This window comes from Mustela erminea, chromosome 1 (assembly GCF_009829155.1).
Source record: "Mustela erminea isolate mMusErm1 chromosome 1, mMusErm1.Pri, whole genome shotgun sequence".
Classification (NCBI taxonomy): Eukaryota; Metazoa; Chordata; class Mammalia; order Carnivora; family Mustelidae; genus Mustela; species Mustela erminea.
Window position 1 is genome coordinate 54,998,569 of NC_045614.1, and position 19,130 is coordinate 55,017,698.

The window sequence follows — 19,130 nt, forward strand, 5'->3', positions numbered from 1 at the left end:
TACAAGAAAACTAGGAAAAAAAGGGCACAGCATCAGTGAGCTATGGGACAAACTTAAGGAGCCTAATAACTTATGTGTAATTGGAAACTTGGCAGAGGGAAGATTTGAAAAAATATCCAAAAATGTTCTGCTAAATTTGATGAAAATGACAAACCTACAGATACAAGAAGCTCAACAAACACCATGTCCAAGAAACAAAGAAAGCTAAAACTCCACCAAGAAATAATTGAAATCAATTTCCTTAAATCCAGAGATAAGGGGAAAAAATCTTAAAAGCAGCCAGAGATAGAGCCCCATTTGAGGCTCCATGCTCAGAAAGGAGTCTGATTAAGGATTCTCTTTCTCCCTCTTCCTCTGCCCCTTCCCCTGCTTGCACACACATGTGCTTGCTCTCTCTCTCTCAAAAATAAATAAATAAGTCTTTTAAAAAAAAAAAAGCATACAGAGGAATACAGAATGGAGAAAATATCTGGAAATCATATATTTCATAAGTAATTAATATCCAGAATATAGAAAGAATGCTTGTAACTCAACAACCATAAAAAATGAACAACTCAATAGAAAAATAGACAAAGGACATGAACAGACATTTGTCCAAAGAAGATATATGAATGGCCAATTAATACATGAAGATGCTCAACATAACTAATTATTAAGAAAATGCAAATCAGGGGTGCTTGGGTGGCTCAGTCAGCTATCCCTCTACCTTTGACTCAGGTCACAGTCTCAATCCAGGGATCAAGCCCTGCATTCCGATCCCTGCTCAGCAGGGAGTCTACCCCTCTCCCTGCCACTCATGCTTGTGCTTATGCACGCTCGCTCTCTCTCTCTCTCTCAAATAAATAAATAAAATCTTTTTTTAAAAAATGCAAATCAAAACCACAACGAAATATCAGCTCATACTCATTAGGATGGCTACTATTAAAAAAAAGAAGAAAATAACAATGTTAGCAAGAATGTGGAGAAACTTGATACCTGATGCACTGTTAGTGGAAATGTAAAACAACAGAGCCACTGTGAAAAACAGCATGGCAATTCCTCAAAATCTAAACATACAATTACCATATGATCCAGCAGTTCCACTTCTGGGTACATACCCAAAAGAACTAAAAGCAGGACCTCAAAGAGGTATTTGTACACTCATGTTCACAGCAGATCTATTCACAATAGCTAAAACAGAAACAACACAAATGTCCACTGACAGAAAAATGAAGAACAAAATGTGGTCTAAACATAAAATGGAACAGTATTCGGCCTCAAAAGGAAGTAATTCTGACACATATTACAACATGGATGAACCCTTGTGACATTATGCTAAGGGAAGTAACCCTGTCACAATAAGACAAATAGTATATGATTCCACTTATATGAAGTACCTAAAGTAGTCGAAATCACAGAAAGCAAAATGGTAAGTACCAGAGGCTTGGGGAATGGGGAGTTTTGTGTTTTTTTTTTTTAAAGATTTTATTTATTTATTGGACAGACAGTGATCACAAGTAGGCAGAGAGGCAGGCAGAGAGGCAGGCAGAGAGACAGGAGAAAGCAGGCTCCCTGCCAAGCAGAGAGCCTGATGCGGGGCTCAATCCCAGGACCCTGGGATCATGACCTGAGCCGAAGGCAGAGGCTTTAACCCACTGAGCCACCCAGATGCCCCAAATGTTTCTTTTTTTTTAATTTTTATTTATTCTTTTGAGATAGAATGAGAGAGAGAGAGAGCACAAACACCGGGAGCAGCAGGCAGAGGGAGAAGCAGGGTCCCTCCCAAGCAGGGAGCCCAGTGCAGGGCTCGATCCCAGGACTCGACGATCATGACCTGAGCTGAAGGCAGTTTAACCAACTGAGCCACTGAGGCGCCCCCTTGGAGTTGCTTTTTTTAATAGGTACCCTTCACTTCTGCAAGATGAAGAGTTTGGGAAAAAGATGGTTGTGATGGTTGCACAATGATATGAATGTACTAAATACCACTGAACAGTAGAGTTAAAATGGTTAAGATGGTAAATTTTATGTTCTGTGTATTTTACTAGAATTTTTAAAAACTGAAAGAAAAATAAAAGGCAGCTGAAAGAAAACAACCACATATTATATACAGAGGCATAAAGAATGATAGCTGACTTCTCACTGGAAACAATGCGGACCAAAGACAGTGAGGAAACATCTTTAAAATACTTAAAGAAAAATACTGCCAACCTAGAATTCTATATCTAGTGAAAACAACTTCTATAAATCAAGGCAAAAAAGACTTCTTTAGACATATAAAAGCTAAAAAAATTCATCAGCAGCAAAGTTGCACTACAAGAAATGTTGAAGAAGTCCTTCATTCAGAAGGAAAGGTGCCAGAAGAAATCTGGAACTATGCAGAAAAATGAAGAGCACTAGAAATAGTAAACAGAATACAGATACAGTATTTGACAAAGGCTTTTATTATAATGAGATAACAGATTCATCTACATTGTTAAAATATTGGGAGGGGAAGCACTAACAAAAACTTTCATAACACTTATCTTTCAAAATGCTTGCCTTCAAAAAATAAAGTACCCTGATTAATAGAACTAATTTCCTATCACAACATCCCTGTAGATAAAGTCAATATTACTTTTCAACAAAAAATTGTCCCAAGGTATAAGTTACTGGTCCAGTAATAGAGAGTGAGTTTTTAGACAAGTAAAATTAAAATACTCTTGGTTCCAGCCCAGTGTTCTACTACACAAAAGGTCTTGCCTACAGAGACATTCTTGGGATAAAGTATGTTGGTGGTTAATATATAATTTATCTATATTTTATTATCTCCAGGGAACCTCAAAGTCACTTAGAAGAAAGCTTATAAAGCCAGCAAAGAATGTTCTTTCAAGAAGTATGAAAAACAACATTAGATTTCAATGAATTGATCAAGCTACCCCAAACTGGCAAAAAAACACTTTTGCCAAGTCTTGCTGAGGAAAATGAATTTATCAAAGCAAAGGTGTTGAAGCAATAACTCCAAAACAAAGCTTCAGGGTTGAGTGCTAAAATAGGAAAAAGAAAACACTAATATTTAATGCCACTTTACTATAGTCCAAACCTCAGAGGGAATGTGGTTAATAAGAATAAAACCTTTATAATATCACTGATGACAAACAGATTACAGAATGGGAATCCTGCCTACTATCCCTCTGAATATATAATGTTAAAAATAATTCATACACTCAGATTCCTTTAGACCACAAGCAGATCTTCTGATCCAACTTCACAATGAGTGACTACTTGCTACTAGGAAAGACAACTAAATGGTACAAAACATAAATCAGGATGTTCCCCTAACAGAATTCTAGGGAAGGCTACCTACTGTTCCCCATCTGGACAAAAATTCTTTACAAAGACAACAGGAAAATTATGTGATTTCATTATTCACTGATAAATATCATGCCAAGAGAAAGTAGCATTCTTTCCTCACTTTACACCAAATAAGCCACTGGGTAATATAACTTCCCTTTCAATATGAAAATAAAATTTATCAAAAGCAGTATGTTATCCATCCAAAAGAACCTAAAACTTGTTCAAACAAAAAAACTTTCCATGGATGTTTACAGCAGCATTATTCATAATAGCTAAAAAGTGAAAACAACTCAAATGGCCATCAACTGATAAATGAATAAAATGTGGTATGTCCAATCCATTGTAATGGATTATTATTCATCCACAAAAAAGGAATTATGTTCTGAAATATGCTACATGGATAAACCTTTAAAATGTTGTTAAACAAAAGACCATATGCTATATAATTCCACTTAAATGAGATGTACAAAATCGGCAAACCGGTAGAGACAAAAATCAGACTAGTGATTGCCAGAGGGTGGGAAGAACTGTTTAATATGAAGTTTCTTTTGGGGTTGATGAAACTGTTCTGGAATTAGTTAGTGGTGGTTGCGCAACATTCTGAATGTTCTAAAAGCCTCTGAACTGTACATTTTAAATGGTTAAAATGATGAACTGTGTTAAATGAATTTTATCTCAATAGAGAAAATGTTTCCAGAGTGTTGGCGGTCCAGTACTTGCATCTCCCACTACTTAACAAAATGATGTGTTCATTTAAAAAACCATTCAAAAATACTTTTTAAAATTTAAAATATTGACATTCTGGAAAAGGCAGGGGACAGTAAGCAGATCAATCATTGCCAGGGGCTGGTATCAGTCAAGTTAAATAGGTGAGGGACAAATTTTTTAGAGGAGTGAAACTAGAGGACACCATAATGGTGAATATAAGATACTGTAAGTTTGTCAAAACACACTCTGTGTTAAAGCACAGAGAATAAGCCTTAATGCATGCAAAATTTTAAATAATCCTTCAAGACATAAAAGGGTCTAGACACAGAATGCAGAATATGACAAAACAACCTAAATCTATTACAAATATGAAACAACCTCACAAACCAGGTAGAGAAATAAAGCGCTGACCAGCTAATGTAGAAATAAGTGGAGTCTATAAGACTAAAGACAAAAGAAACCATCAATAAGCACAGTGTTCTACTTGATAAAATCGCTTCCCACAAGTATCCAGACTAACAATTCTGAACCCACTTCAAATGTATACTGGAATTGAAGAACTAAGAAAATGTATAGTGGAGCATGGGCTGAAGTGGAGGAGGTTAGAATGATCCATGTGGTAACTAAGGAATCAGAGTTGGAAACTGCAGTAGGAACTCATGTTTGGCTTAATATAGAGACAAACGGTTACATACAGAAAGATTTACAGATGTGTATATGCACAGACACACGTATCTCCTTGTTCTATCATTCAGATGGCCTAGAAGTAACAATACTCAAGTCGCAACTAGCACATCTAGCACCCAAAATCTTAGTTTCTAATACCACTTCCCAATAAAAGGAACTAGGGCTCCTTAGAAAAATGGCTGACTATTGGAAGTGGAACATGATATATAAAAGATGAGCCTGGAGCATCTTATGTTGCCAGAAAGAAAGTACTCATTCACACATAACCGTGGGAGTATGTCAAAGGGAAGGGATACAGAAGCCAAGTGAAAGAGTTCCCAAAAGCCAAACCTCAAACAACTTGAGCAACAAAATTTATGTAGATACTCCACCCCTGAGGTGGAGCATAACTCATCACTCATTAAGTGTAGGCTACACACAGTAATGTTCTTCCAGATCATGGCACAGAAAGGGAGGAACAAAAGGGTAACTTACAGTCAAGAAAACAAAGACTACCACAAACTGGATGATGAAGGTTAACATCAACATCAGCAAGTGATATCACTAGCATGTACTCTTGATTTGTGATGAGAATGACACCTTACCTCTGTGGTCTTTCCAAAAATCACATTACATCAGTCTAAACGATTAGAAAACCATCACACAAGAACCAACTGAAGGACATTCTACAAAAATACCTAACTGGTTACCTCTGAAACTGCCAAGGTCATTAAAAACAAGGAAAGCCTAGAACTGTCAGAACCAAGAGTAGCTGGGAAGACAAAATTATGAAATATAATGTGGCATCCTGAATGGGATCCTGGAACACAAGAAGGGACATTAAGGGGAGGCACCTGGGTAGCTCAGTTAGTTAAGTATCCAAGTCTTGATTTCATCTCAGTCATGTTCCGGGGTTGTGAGATCGAACTCCACATCAGGCTTCACACTGAGCATACAGCCTGCTTAAGATTCTCTGTCTCGGGGCGCCTGGGTGGCTCAGTGGGTTTAAGCCTCTGCCTTTGGCTCAGGTCATGATCCCAGGGTCCTGGGATCAAGCCCCGCATCAGGCTCTCTGCTAAGCAGGGAGCCTGCTTCCCCCACCCCCTCTCTTTCTGCCTGTCTCTCTGCCTATTTGTGATCTCTGTCTGTAGAATAAATAAATAAAATCTTTAAAAAAAAAATTCTCTCTTTCTCCATCTCCCCCCACCCCTTGCTTGCTTATTCTCTCTGTCAAAAAAAAAAAAAAAAAAAAGTGGGGGTGGGAGTAGCCATTAAGGGAAAGACTGTGGAACTCTGAGTATAGACTTAGTAATAATGTATCAATATTAGTTCATTATTTGTGACAAATGTGCCACACTAATATGTTAATAAGGGAAACTGAGTGTGGGATAGACAGGAACTCTGTACTATCTTCACAATAATGCAATAAATATAACACTGTTCTTTAAAAAAAGAAAGTTTATTTTCAAAGTTATTTTTTGTGTGTGTTTTTTTAGTTGTAAATACTGCATGCCTGAAATTTTACTCAGTGCATCAGGCACGAAAGATACCTGAAACATGGTTTTGGCCCTTAAGGAGTGTACTGTCTCGGGATGCCTGGGTGGCTCAGTCAGTTAAGTGGCTGCCTTTGGCTCAGGTCATGATCCCAGAGTCCTGGGATCGAGTCCCACATTGGATTCCCTGCTCACTGGGGAATCTGCTTCTCCCTCTGCCTGTCTCTCCCCGTGCTTATGCTTGCTCCGTCTCTCTTTCTCTGACAAATAAATAAAATCTTAAAGAAAAAAAAAAAAAGAAGCTTACTGTCTGTGAGGTAAGAAAAATGCTCATGAAACAAATAAAAAAATTAAATTGAGAAATGTAGATAGAAGTATATTAGGAATATAGAGAAGGTCTAGAATTATGAGGGTAGACTTCATCAAGGAGATATAAGCTGAGTTTGTACCTTAAAATGTACTGAGGGTACCAAAGTGAAAAAGAATAAATTGGTATGCTCATAAAAGTGCTCGCTTCGGCAGCACATATACTAAAATTGGTATACTCAAAAGAACAACCAGAGGATGAAGAAACAAGACTAAAAGAAATGAAAGAAATGAAATTAAGCCCTGAAAAGTGAAGACTTAACTGGGAGACAGCAGTGTTCAAATACTTTTTAAGAGTCATGTGGCAGAACAGAGTTACATCATACAGCCATTTAACTTACTAGCTGACCTCCCAGTAAAATGTGACCAACACTCAAGGACATAGAGAGTGACAGCTGTTTGGTAAAGCCACAACAGGAAATGCCAATTTGGAAAGACAGGAAGCAGGTGGCCAAGTTCTTCTCTGCAACTTCTCAAAGGACAGTGTGCATATGAGCCCACTAAAGTTAAAAATTTAAATCTAAATCTTGCAAACATTTATTGACCACTTACCATGTGCTTCCATATATATTATCTCATTTAATATCACAACACATTTATAAACATTTATCAGTGTAATGAAGGCTTAAAGTAAAAATACAATAAAATTAGCCCTGCAAGGAGCAGGAACACATTAAAATTTTCCACTATCCACTACTCTCTGATAGGGATTTGACAGCTGTTTTTAAAAAGCAAAGTTGTTTAATGTCTACATATCTACATAATAATTTATTTCTTTCAGCTTCTTCCTTCAGTAATGCTCAGTGGCTCTCAGTTTGCAAAGCACATAAGAATAATATATCACTATACATACAAAAACATGCACATAATGCTTTTTCAGCATTTTAAGGGATTTTTTAAAGTATTTTATCTATTTATTTGACAGAGAGAGATCACAAGTAGGCAGAGAGGCAGGCAGAGAGAGAGGGGGAAGCAGGCTGAGCAGAGAGCCCGATGTGGGGCTCGATCCCAGGACCCTGAGACCATGACCTGAGCTGAAGGCAGAGGCTTAACCCACTGAGCCACCCAGGCGCCCCGATTTTTTTTTTTTTAAGTAGGTTCCACGACCAGCATGGAGCCCAACACAAGCAAGGCTTAAACTCACAACCCTGAGATCAAGATCTGAGCTGAGTTCAAGAGTCTCAGACACTTAACCAACCAAGCCACCCAGGTGCCCCACAATTTAAAAGATTTTCAAGTGTAGTTTTCATTTTATATGATTTTTATTTCAAGTGCTGACTTCAGTTAGAACTGAATCCTGGGAGTGAGGTGCAACCCCACTGTGGGTTCCTCCATGGTCACTGTTAAGGCAGCATCAGGGAAAAAAGGTAGAAAAGGTGAATCCTATTACAACATGAAGAACATTCTAACAATTAAAGCTAGGCTACCTCAAAGTAATGAATTTATGTCATCAAAGGTTTCAAACAGAAGCTGAAAAATCGTTGAGCACATTTCAGAAGAAAGCAATTGGATAGGAAGTTAAGATACCTTACGAGTCTTAGATTCTATTACGGGTAGACTTTTAAAACTTGACAGGAAGAGGGCAACCTAGTTAAGAACAAAATGAAAAAAAAGACAAAGCCAAGAATGACATGGTATGTAAAGCTCCAATGCTGGGGAACATGGGAGCAGTTCATTTCTACCTGCAGATCTTTGTACTTGTTATTTCATTGGCCAGCAAAGTTCTTTCATCTTTTAAATCACAACTCAGATATCTTCTCTTTAGTGAGGACTCTCCACGTCCCCCACCAGTCGCTCACTGGTCAAATCACCTGTCTTATTTTCCTCATAGCTGGTTATCAGGAATCAGCAAACTTTCTCTATAAAGGGTCAGATTACAACCTACAGGCCAAATCCAGCTTGCCCCATGTTTTAGTATAGCCCCCCCCCAAAAAAAAGATTATTCTGTGACATGGGAAAACGATATGAAATTCAAAAGTCTAATTAGAACATAGAAGTGCTTGTTTATGTACTGCCCATGGCTACTTTACACTAAACAACACAGAAGTTGCAACAGAAACTATATGGCCCATAAAGCCTAAAATATTTACTTTATGGTCTTTTACGGAAAAGGTTTGCTAATTGCTGATTTATAGTATTACCTGGAATTACATTTGTTTGCTATCCTCATTCTCATACACACAGAAAAAAGCTCAATAAAAAGGACCTTGTCTATTTTGTTCCCCACCATAGCCCAGTACTTAGAAAACCTCTTGCAACAAAATAAGGACTCAATAAATATTTGATGAATAAATAAATGAGTGATCCATAAATGTCATTCTGAGGAACTTAAACTTAAGCCCTCAGCCATTATAGGTTTTGTACATATATGACAGGCATAAAAACTGTTGCAGAAAAGGGGAACTATTCTAATTAAGAGAAGTTGTCTTCTAATTAATTCTAATTAAGACTAGTTGTCACCAACTAGTCCAGGTTACTGAGTTTCTTCATCAAATTGTACAGGGAATTTTTTTGCTCATAAAAGATTCTCTCAACCACTGGAAGGTGTAACAACATTCTGTCAGCTGCCTGTGCTGCTGTTTATCCTAAGATGCAAATGCTCTGAGAAATCTAATTTCCTATACATAGTACACAACACCCACACCATGCCAAATCTTATTGCTCATAATTATAACACACCTTGATCACGTGCTAATGAAATTTTATTATTTAAGTTTTTCCTATGCTGATCAGCAATCTATTCTGTAAGCAACCGAAAACTCTTTAGAAATTAAAAGGTTACCGCCCACAGACCAGAAGCAGCTTTTAATTCTTCTACACTAGCCAGAGAGTGGGTGTGTGATTTCAAAAAAAATACAAGCCAACTCTGTTGGGAGAGGACAAGATATAGTTAAAATCCCACCTATAAGCATGGTTTGTTACAGGACACTGGTAAAACTACCACCTACTCACAATACCAGTCTCACGGTTCTAATCTACAAATTGGGGGGGGGGGGGGAATCTAGCCCCTGATGGAATCTTGTCATTAACATTTTCATAAGGTTCTTTCCTCCAGGCTTTGCAACAATTTCTATACACAGGTATTTCAAAGACAAGGATTTGGTCTAGCCAATCACTCCCAAAATTTAAAATACTGGTCAGAAGACATAAATATATCAAAGTTTTATTCTAAAGCAGGTACCTGCTTTCCAAGCCCTGAATTTCTTTTTTTTTTTTTAAACTAAGAATTAGCCAATTTAGGAATGCAGATCTTTCCTAGAGATGCTTATAAGTATGTAAGACTTGTAACAACCATTTTGGATTAGAGTGTGTGTTTTCCTCTTCTTTCCTCTGTGACAAGTCAGGATGAATAGGCAGCCCGCAAAAGCTTTGACTAGAATCTACCAACACTCATACGTATGGTGCCACCAAAGAAAAGGGGGAAAATTAGCCAACAGCTCCAAGTGGGCTGCTTCAAGAAACTCTGCTACAGATTCGCCTCACCATCAATGTTGTTAAGGAATGTGCCAAATCAACAACTGGACTAACACTACACACACCTTTCCTTAGAATGAAAAAAAAAAAAAAAAAAAAGCAGGGGGTTGCAAGCTATAAACCTATCTGTGGCCCTTCAGGGAAGGGGCAACTCACTGAGCCCCCTTATCCCTTCCTCAAAGGATTAATAAAAGGCACTCTTGGACCAACCCCAGCCACCCTCCCCAACCCACCTTGCAGCACCTATTTTCCCCCGTTCCCAGGGCAGCGGGCTTCCCTTCCTTCCCTTAAACGACAAGTTCAAAATCAAAACAAAAGGTGCAAAACTGGTTTCAGGTGGCAATGGCTGAGCCCTAGTGGCCAACTTCTGGGGACGCCAGGACGAGCGAAGGCTCGTAGGACCCCAGACCTCCCTCACAGTCTACTCCGAACAGTCCCTCAGGCCCCGGCCCAACTCCTCACACGCCCCTCCCTCCCCTCGGCCCCGGAGGGGGCGCGCTGGAAAGGGGGCGAAGAGTGGGGGTGGGGAGAGAAGCCCCAGGGGCGAAATGACAGCGGAACGAGCTGGGAAGGAAAAAGGCCCGGCGGGATGCTGGAGGACGAGTCCTAGGCCCGGAGCTCCAGCCCCGAACGGGGGCGACCGAGGGTCCGAACCGCGCCAGGCCGCGCGCCGGAGGCCCGGCCAGCGTCGGCGGTGCCGACCAGCCACGCTCCCCTCACGACTCTCCCTACCCGAGGCGGAAGGGCCGTGAGGGGCCGCGGCCGCCGCCAGCATCCGGGGCGGGGGCTCTCACTCACCGGCGGGGAGGGGAGGAGCAGCCGGCGTCTCCGCCAGTGCCGTGGCTCGAGCTCAAGCGCCGGCTCCTGCCGCTGCGGCCGCCGCGCCCGGTCCATCCCCCCCCAACCACCCCCCCCTCCCGGCCCTCCCCCCGCGCCGCCGCAGCCGCCGCTACCGCCGCTGCAGCCGCCACTGCCGCTTCAGCCCCGGCGCGGGAGCGCGAACCGGCGCGAGGGGGCGAGAGCGCGCGCGCCCGCCGCCACCGCCCACAACCTCCGCCCCCAGCCGGCGGCGCACGCAGGAGGCGACGGCGGGCGCGCGCACGCTTCAGGGGGCGGGGACGGCCTCGGAAGGCGTAGCCCCGCCCACCCACGCGGTGGCTGGGCTGCTGAGAAGAATCGCCCGCTGCAGGTGATTCTATGCTGCTCCGGGTGGGCTTCTCCTGGCGCTAACGCCAGAAACCAAGGCCTCCAGTCTGGCCCCTTCTGGGGAGCGAGGCTAGGGAGCGACGCAGGCTTGAGCGTAATTCCGGCAGTTATGCGGGATCACACACCTGTTCTTCCCTCCTTGATTGAAAGACCTGTCTGCCTTCTCCCATCTAGCAGGTTTTCGTCCGCTGCTGCGAAAAGGATCGAGATTGTTACCATTTACCGTCCAGTATTACCAGTGAAGGGACCGCAAGCAGCCATCGGCCTCTTTATGATCCCATTTTTCTCATTCAGTTATTTGTCCCTCACTTATGCACTGAGGCTTCTTCCGGATGGTAGGCCCTGTTCCACTTGCTGGGAGTAAGTTACGGAAATAAAGCCCTAGCCTCATGAAGTTAAATCTGGTGGAGAAAGACAACGTTAAAGAGAGAAACACACAACATCAAAACTTGTTATTAGTAAGATGTCTTCTGGGAGGTACATGGTGCTAAGAGAACCTGAGAGGGTGGGGTGGAGGTTTAAAGAACATGCAGGCTGGAATCCAAAGGCCACTTTGAAAGGCGCTAACAAGGTCCTACAGGTGAGAGCTTGGCATGGCCACAACAGCGCGCTGAAAGACCATTAAGTGTGGGAAAAGGTAGGCAATAATTGAGGTAAGGATTTGAGACTATAATTTGAGAATCTGGAGAAGCCAGTAGGGATTTTTCATTACTTCTATTTTTAAACCATCGTTTGGATAGCAGTAGGAAGAGTGATCTGCCGGGGGCTCAGAGTTGGTGCAGAGGGACAGTTAGGAGGCTGTGTTATGGTCAAGGCAGGGTAAACTGGGGGTGGTAGAGAAGAGTGCTTCTCAGGGGCAGGACCTGATAGACAGGACCTGATAGACTGGATGAAGAGCGAAGGCTAGGGAGGTGTGGCAAGGTTGACTTTCAGTTTTAAGGTTGATGGGATGTATTAATGGACCTCAGGAGCAATGGAGGAGGCCCCTGAGGAAGCTAAAAATGGATTATAAACATGAAAGCTGAAACTACAAATTTGGGGGTGCCTGGGTGGCTCTGTCACTTGAGCATCTGACTCTTGATTTGAGCTCAAGTCTTGATCCCAGGGTCCTGAGTTAAAGCCTGGTGTTGGACTCCACACTAGGCATGGAGCCTACTTGAAATAGAGTAAATTTCTAGAAGAAAACATGGAAAAAATCATTAGTGATCTTGAGATAGGCAAAGATTTCTTAGGGTACAAAAAGAAATATTTCATAAGTAAATTTCATCAAAATTTAAAAATGTTTATCCTTTGAAAGACACCATTAAGAAAATGAAAAGGCAAGCCACAGATTGGAGGGAGAATTTGCAATACAATATATCTGACAAAAGACTTCTATCCAGAATATATAAAGAACTCTTATAACTGAGTAATAAGAGAAACAATCCAATAAAACAATGAGCACAGATTTGAGTAAACACCAAAGAAAATGAAAATGACCAATACACAACAAAAAGATCCTCAACATCTTTAGTCATCCAGGGATTTGCTAATTAAAACCACCATTACCTACCACTACCCTCTCATTAGAATAGCTAGAATTAACAAAGTCATACTTCCCCCTAATGTAATACAACTAACCTGCATATAACCAAAGATACATAACTTCCCCAAAAAAGGATACGAAGTCCTTAGGTGATGTTCCCTTTCCGCTTTTGACATCCTGTAGCTTAATACTGCAATATAAAGTTAACTATCATTAAGACATCTCCATTGTGTAGTAGCAGTTAAATTTCTCCCTTGGTAATCAGGATCAGTCACCGCAGCCAATACAGGAAGTCTGTTCTTACATTAGTTTCAGGTGTGAAACATAGTGATTCGACAAGTCTATATACTATGCTATGCTCACCACAGGTGTAGCTACTATCTGTCACCATATAACACCATTTCAGTTCCATTGACTATATCCCTGAGCTGTACCTTTCATCTCTGTGACTTATTCATTTCATAACTGGAAGCCTGTATCTCTCACTCCCCTTCACTCATTTTGTCCATCCCCCTACCACCCTTCCCTAAGGCAACCCAATTTAAGGTCTGTTCTTGTTTTTGTTTGTTTTTTCATTCATTTTTTTTAGATGCCACATGTAAGAAATCATATATTGGTCTTTCTCTGATTTATCTCACTTAGCGTAAGAATAAGGAACTCTTCTTTGCCTGTTGACTCAGAGACTTGAGATACCCAAAGTGACCAGGTGACAGTCTCAGCTTCCAGTTGAAGAAAATCATTGTTATGTCTTCTGGTGGAAGCATTCTTCCCTCTGGAACCAAGACCTCTAGACCAGCAGAGCTTCTGGCCATTTCTTTTTCCAGACACACTGAGCAACCAGGAGCAGTGCTTGAAGTTCTGACAACCGGGAGGCTTTTCCTTCCTGAGCTATTATTCTTTAAGACTCTACCAGAATGGAGCTGTAGTAGCATGGCAGTCCATTTTCACCCAGTGCTTGCACATTGTACAGAACCTTTGTACACAAGGCTATAAACCAAGAATAAGGTTTCTCTTGCCCAGTCAACTGGTTGTAGGGAATGCCCCAGTGGATTGTACCTGTGGGCTGGGAAGAAAAGATAACGTACTAAGAGTAGGGGCCATGGGCTTTGGGGCCACTTCTTCGTACAACTTACTTATAACTTCAGTGCCCATTCAAACCCAGCCTCAAATATACCATTTCATTGACATTGGAATGTTGCCATTTATGCACAACTTTATAGCCTGGTGGTTCACATAACACCCAGTTCATGATAGGCAGCTCAGGTCACATAGAAACTTGATGGCCCATGGTCAAGCATTCAGTCTACTAGGGCTCAGTAGCAAGCCAAAAGCTGTTTCTCAAAAGGAGGGCAGTTATCTGTAGATGATGGCAGGGCTTTGCTCCAAAATCCTAAGGTTTTGCACTGTGATTCACTGTGATGCACTGCCACAGACTCTAAGCAGCATCTCTATTAACATTTGCAGAATGAGGCTCTGAGTTGGGTTTTCAGAAATTTTGGCCCTAAGGGTTTATTTCAAGGCAGATACAGAAGCTTTCGAGTCATCTATGCATAGGTGGGGCTGGGGATTGAAAGCCTGAGCTTAACCTTTCCTTGCCCCACTTTCTTCAGTGTGGTTAGGAGCAACCAGCCGATCCCATTATATTCCTTAATATGACTATTCTAAGGTAGAAAATACATGGTCACTCATGACCTGTCCTTCTATAGGTATTTGATTAAGAGTATCCAATGCCTCACCCTGCTAGGGACTACCAGTCCCCTCTTTACCACTAAAAATAGTCCTCAGTGCCTTTAGACTTACACCAGGTTAGAGAGCCAATTCAAGAAAACCCAGAACCAATCAAGAAAACTCAGTCCTCTAGAACCACCTCCAGGACCAAAATCTGTATCCCTTAGGGTTCAGAGAAGCAGAATGAATAGAAGATAAGAAATAAGGGATTTCTTTGGAGAAATTGATTTATGCAATTAGGGGTGGGGAAAAGGGCTGGTTAAGCAAATTTGAAATTCATGGGCAGGCTCTCAGGAAGGGCAGAGTGGAATTCTAAGCAAGGACTGAACTGCTGTCCCAAGGCAGTATTTCCTCTTCAGGAGAAATTCAACTCTGTTTTTAAGGACATTCCACTAACTTAATTGGGCCAAAACAGGTTATCTAAAATAATCTCCCTTTCTTAAAGTCAACTGATTAAGGACTTCAGTCATATCTACAAAAATGCCTTCATAGCAAACCCTAGATTACTGTTGAATAGTGTAAAATAACTGGAGACTATAGTACAACTGAGTGGACATCTCAAAAAGACACCTCAAAATATAAGTATTTTCCCAAGAGAAATTAAAACATACATCCACACGAAGACTTGTATGAGATTATTTATAGCAGCTCTACTCACAGTATCAAAACATTGGAAACAACTCAAATACCCATCGACAGGTGAATGGATGAACAAATTATGGTAAATCTATACTACTCAGCAACTAAAAGGAATGAACTAGGGGCGCCTGAGTTCTGACTAACCAAGTCAGTTGGTTAGACATCTGCCTTCGGCTCAAGTTATGATCCCAGGATTCTGGGATCAAGTCCCACATTGGGTTCCCTGCTCAGCAGGGAGCTTGCTTCTCCCTCTTCCTCTGCCCTCTCCCTTCCCCACTGCTCATGCTCTCTCTTTCTCTCTCTCAAATAAATAAATAAAATCTTTAAAAAAAAAAGGGTATGAACTTCCAGTACACTCAACTATATAGATGAACCTCAAATTCATTATACTGAGGAACAGAAACTAAAAACAAAAGAATACATATTATATAATTCCATGTAAATTTGTAGAAAATGCAAACTAATCTAGAGTGACAGCATATCAGCGATTGTCTGGGACAAATATGGAGAGAGAGGTAAGTATAAAAGATCACCAAGAAACTTTTGGAGGTGATGAGAATGATCTGAATCTTGATTATGGCAGTGGTTTCATGGATATACACATATGTCAAAGTTGTGAAGTTTATAAATAGGTGCAGTTTATTGTAAGTATAATATACCCTAATAAAATTGTTATTAAAAGGAATTCATGGGGCACCTTGGTGGTGCAGTGACAAAATATCCAACTCTTGGTTTTAACCCAGATCATGATCTCAGGGTCCTGAGATCGAGCCCCACATCCAGCTCTGCACTCTGCACTCTCCCCATCTTGTTCTTCCTCTCTCTCTTTCTCTTTATCTCTCTCTCTTTCTCTCTTGGATAAATAAATACATCTTTTAAAAAATAATAAAGATTTCATTTAGGGTCATCTGGCTGGCTGGCTCAGTCAGTAGAGCACACAACTCTTGATCTTGGGGGTTGTAAATTCAACCCCCACATTGGGCACAGAGATTACTTAAAAACTAAAAAATCATAAAAAAAAAAAAGAGGGGCACTTGAGTGGCTCAGTCATTAAGCATCTGCCTACAGTTCAGGTCATGATCCCAGGGTCCTGGGATCCAGCCCTGCCTGGGGCTCCCTGCTTGGTGGGAAGCCTGCTTCTCCCTCTCCCGCCCACTCTCCTGCTTGTGTTCTCTCTCTCTCGCCGTCTCTCTCTGTGTCAAATAAATAAAATCTTTTTTTAAAAATCATGTAAAAATTCATGTAATTCATAGCAGATTATAAACAGCAGATTAGTGAACTGAAAGACTTCAGAAAGTATCCAGATTAAAGCACAGAACGAGAAAAGAAGGGAAAACACTGGAAAGAATTATCAGAGATACATGGGACACAGTGAAAGGTAGTGCTCCAGAATAGAGACTGTATAAAATGAGAAAAAATATTGGTGTGCTCCTGTTGAAACATTATATAAATGATTCTGCTCTTGGTGAGGTAATATCTAGCACTCAGATACTTACCCGGTTATTTTTAAGAGTGTGGAAATTGGAATATTGTTCATTTGGCAACATTTGTTAGCATTGTGGAAGAACATTTATCAATCAATCAATCAAATAACACCAGAAAACTATTACACATGACCCAGGCGATAAATATAAAACCCACTTATTAAAATATTAGCAGGTATTATAAAAGTTATATTTGGGGGGGATACCTGAGTGGCTGTGTTGGTTAAGCATCTGACTCATGGTTTCAGCTTGAGTCATGATCTCAGGGTCATGGAATTCAGCCCTGCATTGGGCTCTTACTCAGCAGGGAGTCTGCTTGAGATTCTCTCTCTCCTTCTGCCCTCCCCCCAAAATAAAGAAATAAAAATCCTTTTCAAAAAAGATATATTTTGGGGGGCACCTGGGTGGCTCCGTGGTTTAAAGCCTCTGTCTTTGGCTCAGGTCATGATCCCAGAGTCCTGGGATTAAGCTCCACATCGGGCATGTTACTCATTATTTTAGATTCAATATCTAATGCCTGTACATAGCACAGATAATTATGATTCAACTTGTAGATTTCTAAACTCAAATACATTTTGAAAAACATTTTACTTATTTATTTGACAGAAAGAGAGCACAAGCAGGGTTAGCAGGCAAGTGCAAAGCAGGGTCCCCACTGAGCAGGGAGCCCAATACTGGACTCAATCCCACGACCCTGTGATCATGACCTGAGCCGAAGACAGCTGCTTTAACTGAGCCACAAAGGTGCCCCTCAAATACTCCTTTTTTTTTTTTTTTTTTAAACTGGGCTACAGGGCTAGCATAGAGACCAACAAGGGGCTTGAACTCATGACCCTGAGATCAAAACCTGAGCTGAGATCAAGAGCTGGACTCTCAACCAGCTGAGCCACCCAGGTGCCCCAAACCCAAATACTTGTATATGTGAACATTTGGGGGAATTTTTGTCACACTAGCGAAAGTTATTTGAAAAATTTTTAAAGATTTATTTATTTATTTATTTGAGAGAGAGAGAGAGATCACCAGTGGGAGAGAGACAGTGTGGGAGAGATGGAGAACTTCAAGCCGACTCCCCACTGAGCATGGAGCCTGACACACGGCTTAATCCCACAATCCCAAGATCATGACCCCATTGGAGACCAAAAATTGGGGGCACCTGGGTGGTTCAGTCGGATAAACATCTGCCTTCAGCTCAGGTCATGATCTCAGGGTCCTGGAATTGAGCCCTGCATCAGGTTCTCTGCTCAGCCGGGAGTCTGCTTCTCCCTCCCCCTCTCCCTCTGTACTCTCCCTCTCTTTCTCTCTTTCAAATCAATAAATACAATCTGAAAGAAAAAAAAAAAGAAACAAAGAGTTGGACCCTCAACAATTGTGCCACACAGGCACCCCAGTTATTTAAAATTTTTAATAAAAAATACAGACTCTGAACTTGACAAAAATAATTCAAGAAGCCAGAAATATAATAGTGGTACAACTATATGGGGGAGATGTATCATTATGATAGAAGTTCTTTGAAAAAAATATACACCATTCTATATATTTTTTAGCATTCTTTAAATCTCACAGTGAACAGTACAGTCAAAATCTTTAACATTACTGAATCTAAAAAACATCTTCCAAGAACTACATGACTGGTTTTCAGCTTCAGTTAAACATTTGGGTATATTGAAAAACACTGAATATAAATTTGAAACTACTGTTAAATATGTCATGGGAAAATTGAGTTGACACTATCATGACAGTAAAAACTCAATTACAAAGTGTGCAATGATCTCTTTTATGATAATATTAATAAAAAACACAGGTTCTAAAATACCGGGCAAGGCTCTATTTTCAGATATATCCAGTTCGAAATGTATTAGCTTAGTACTGACTTGGCATGATGCTTTCGGTAAAATGAATGGCTTAAATGAAATGATACAGAAAAGTCAATGTACCAATGTTTTTTTGGTTTGTTTGTTTTTGATGTACATAGACTCTCAAAAAACTCAAAGGGATTAAGAAGTTCTTCAAAGAGGGGCACTGGATGTCTCTATCTGTTGAGTGTCTGACTCTTGATTTCAGCTCAGGTCATGATCACAGGGTTGTGAGATCGAGCCCTGTGTCAGGCTCCACACTCAGCTGGGAGTCTGCTTGAGATTCTCTTTTTCCCTCTCATTCTGCCTCCCCCCCCCACTCTAAAACAATAAGTCTTTTACTTTATTTTTTTTTTTAAGATCTTATTTACTTGAGATAGAGAAAGAGAGCACATGAGCAGAGGGAGAAGGAGATGGAGAGAAAGAAACAGACTTCCTGCTGAGCAGGGAGCCCAGTGCAGGGCTCTATCCCAGGACCCCAGGATCATGACCTGAGCTGAAGAGAGTTGCTCAACTGACTGAGCCACCCAGGCACCCCAATAAATAAATCTTTGAAAAAAATTTTTAAAAAGATATTTTTTGAAGAAAAACGAAATGAGGATACTTACAAAAAATAGATTATTGATTTTTAAGCTAAGTTGCAGAGCCTCTTGACATTGGTTTCAATTTCTCCAAC

At 40.9% G+C, this 19,130-nt stretch overlaps 1 protein-coding gene across 3 annotated transcripts in view; it reads right to left on the minus strand.

Moving 5' to 3' along the window:
* The window catches only part of TMCC1 (transmembrane and coiled-coil domain family 1), a 254,562-nt gene extending 243,481 nt beyond the window's left edge, over positions 1 to 11,081 (minus strand). For all 3 annotated transcript variants that reach the window (XM_032347131.1, XM_032347881.1, XM_032348709.1), the window contains exon 1: positions 10,818 to 11,081. The gene's annotated coding sequence lies outside the window, so the exon portion shown is untranslated. The remainder of the gene's footprint in view (positions 1 to 10,817) is intronic.
* Positions 11,082 to 19,130: the final 8,049 nt, after the last annotated feature.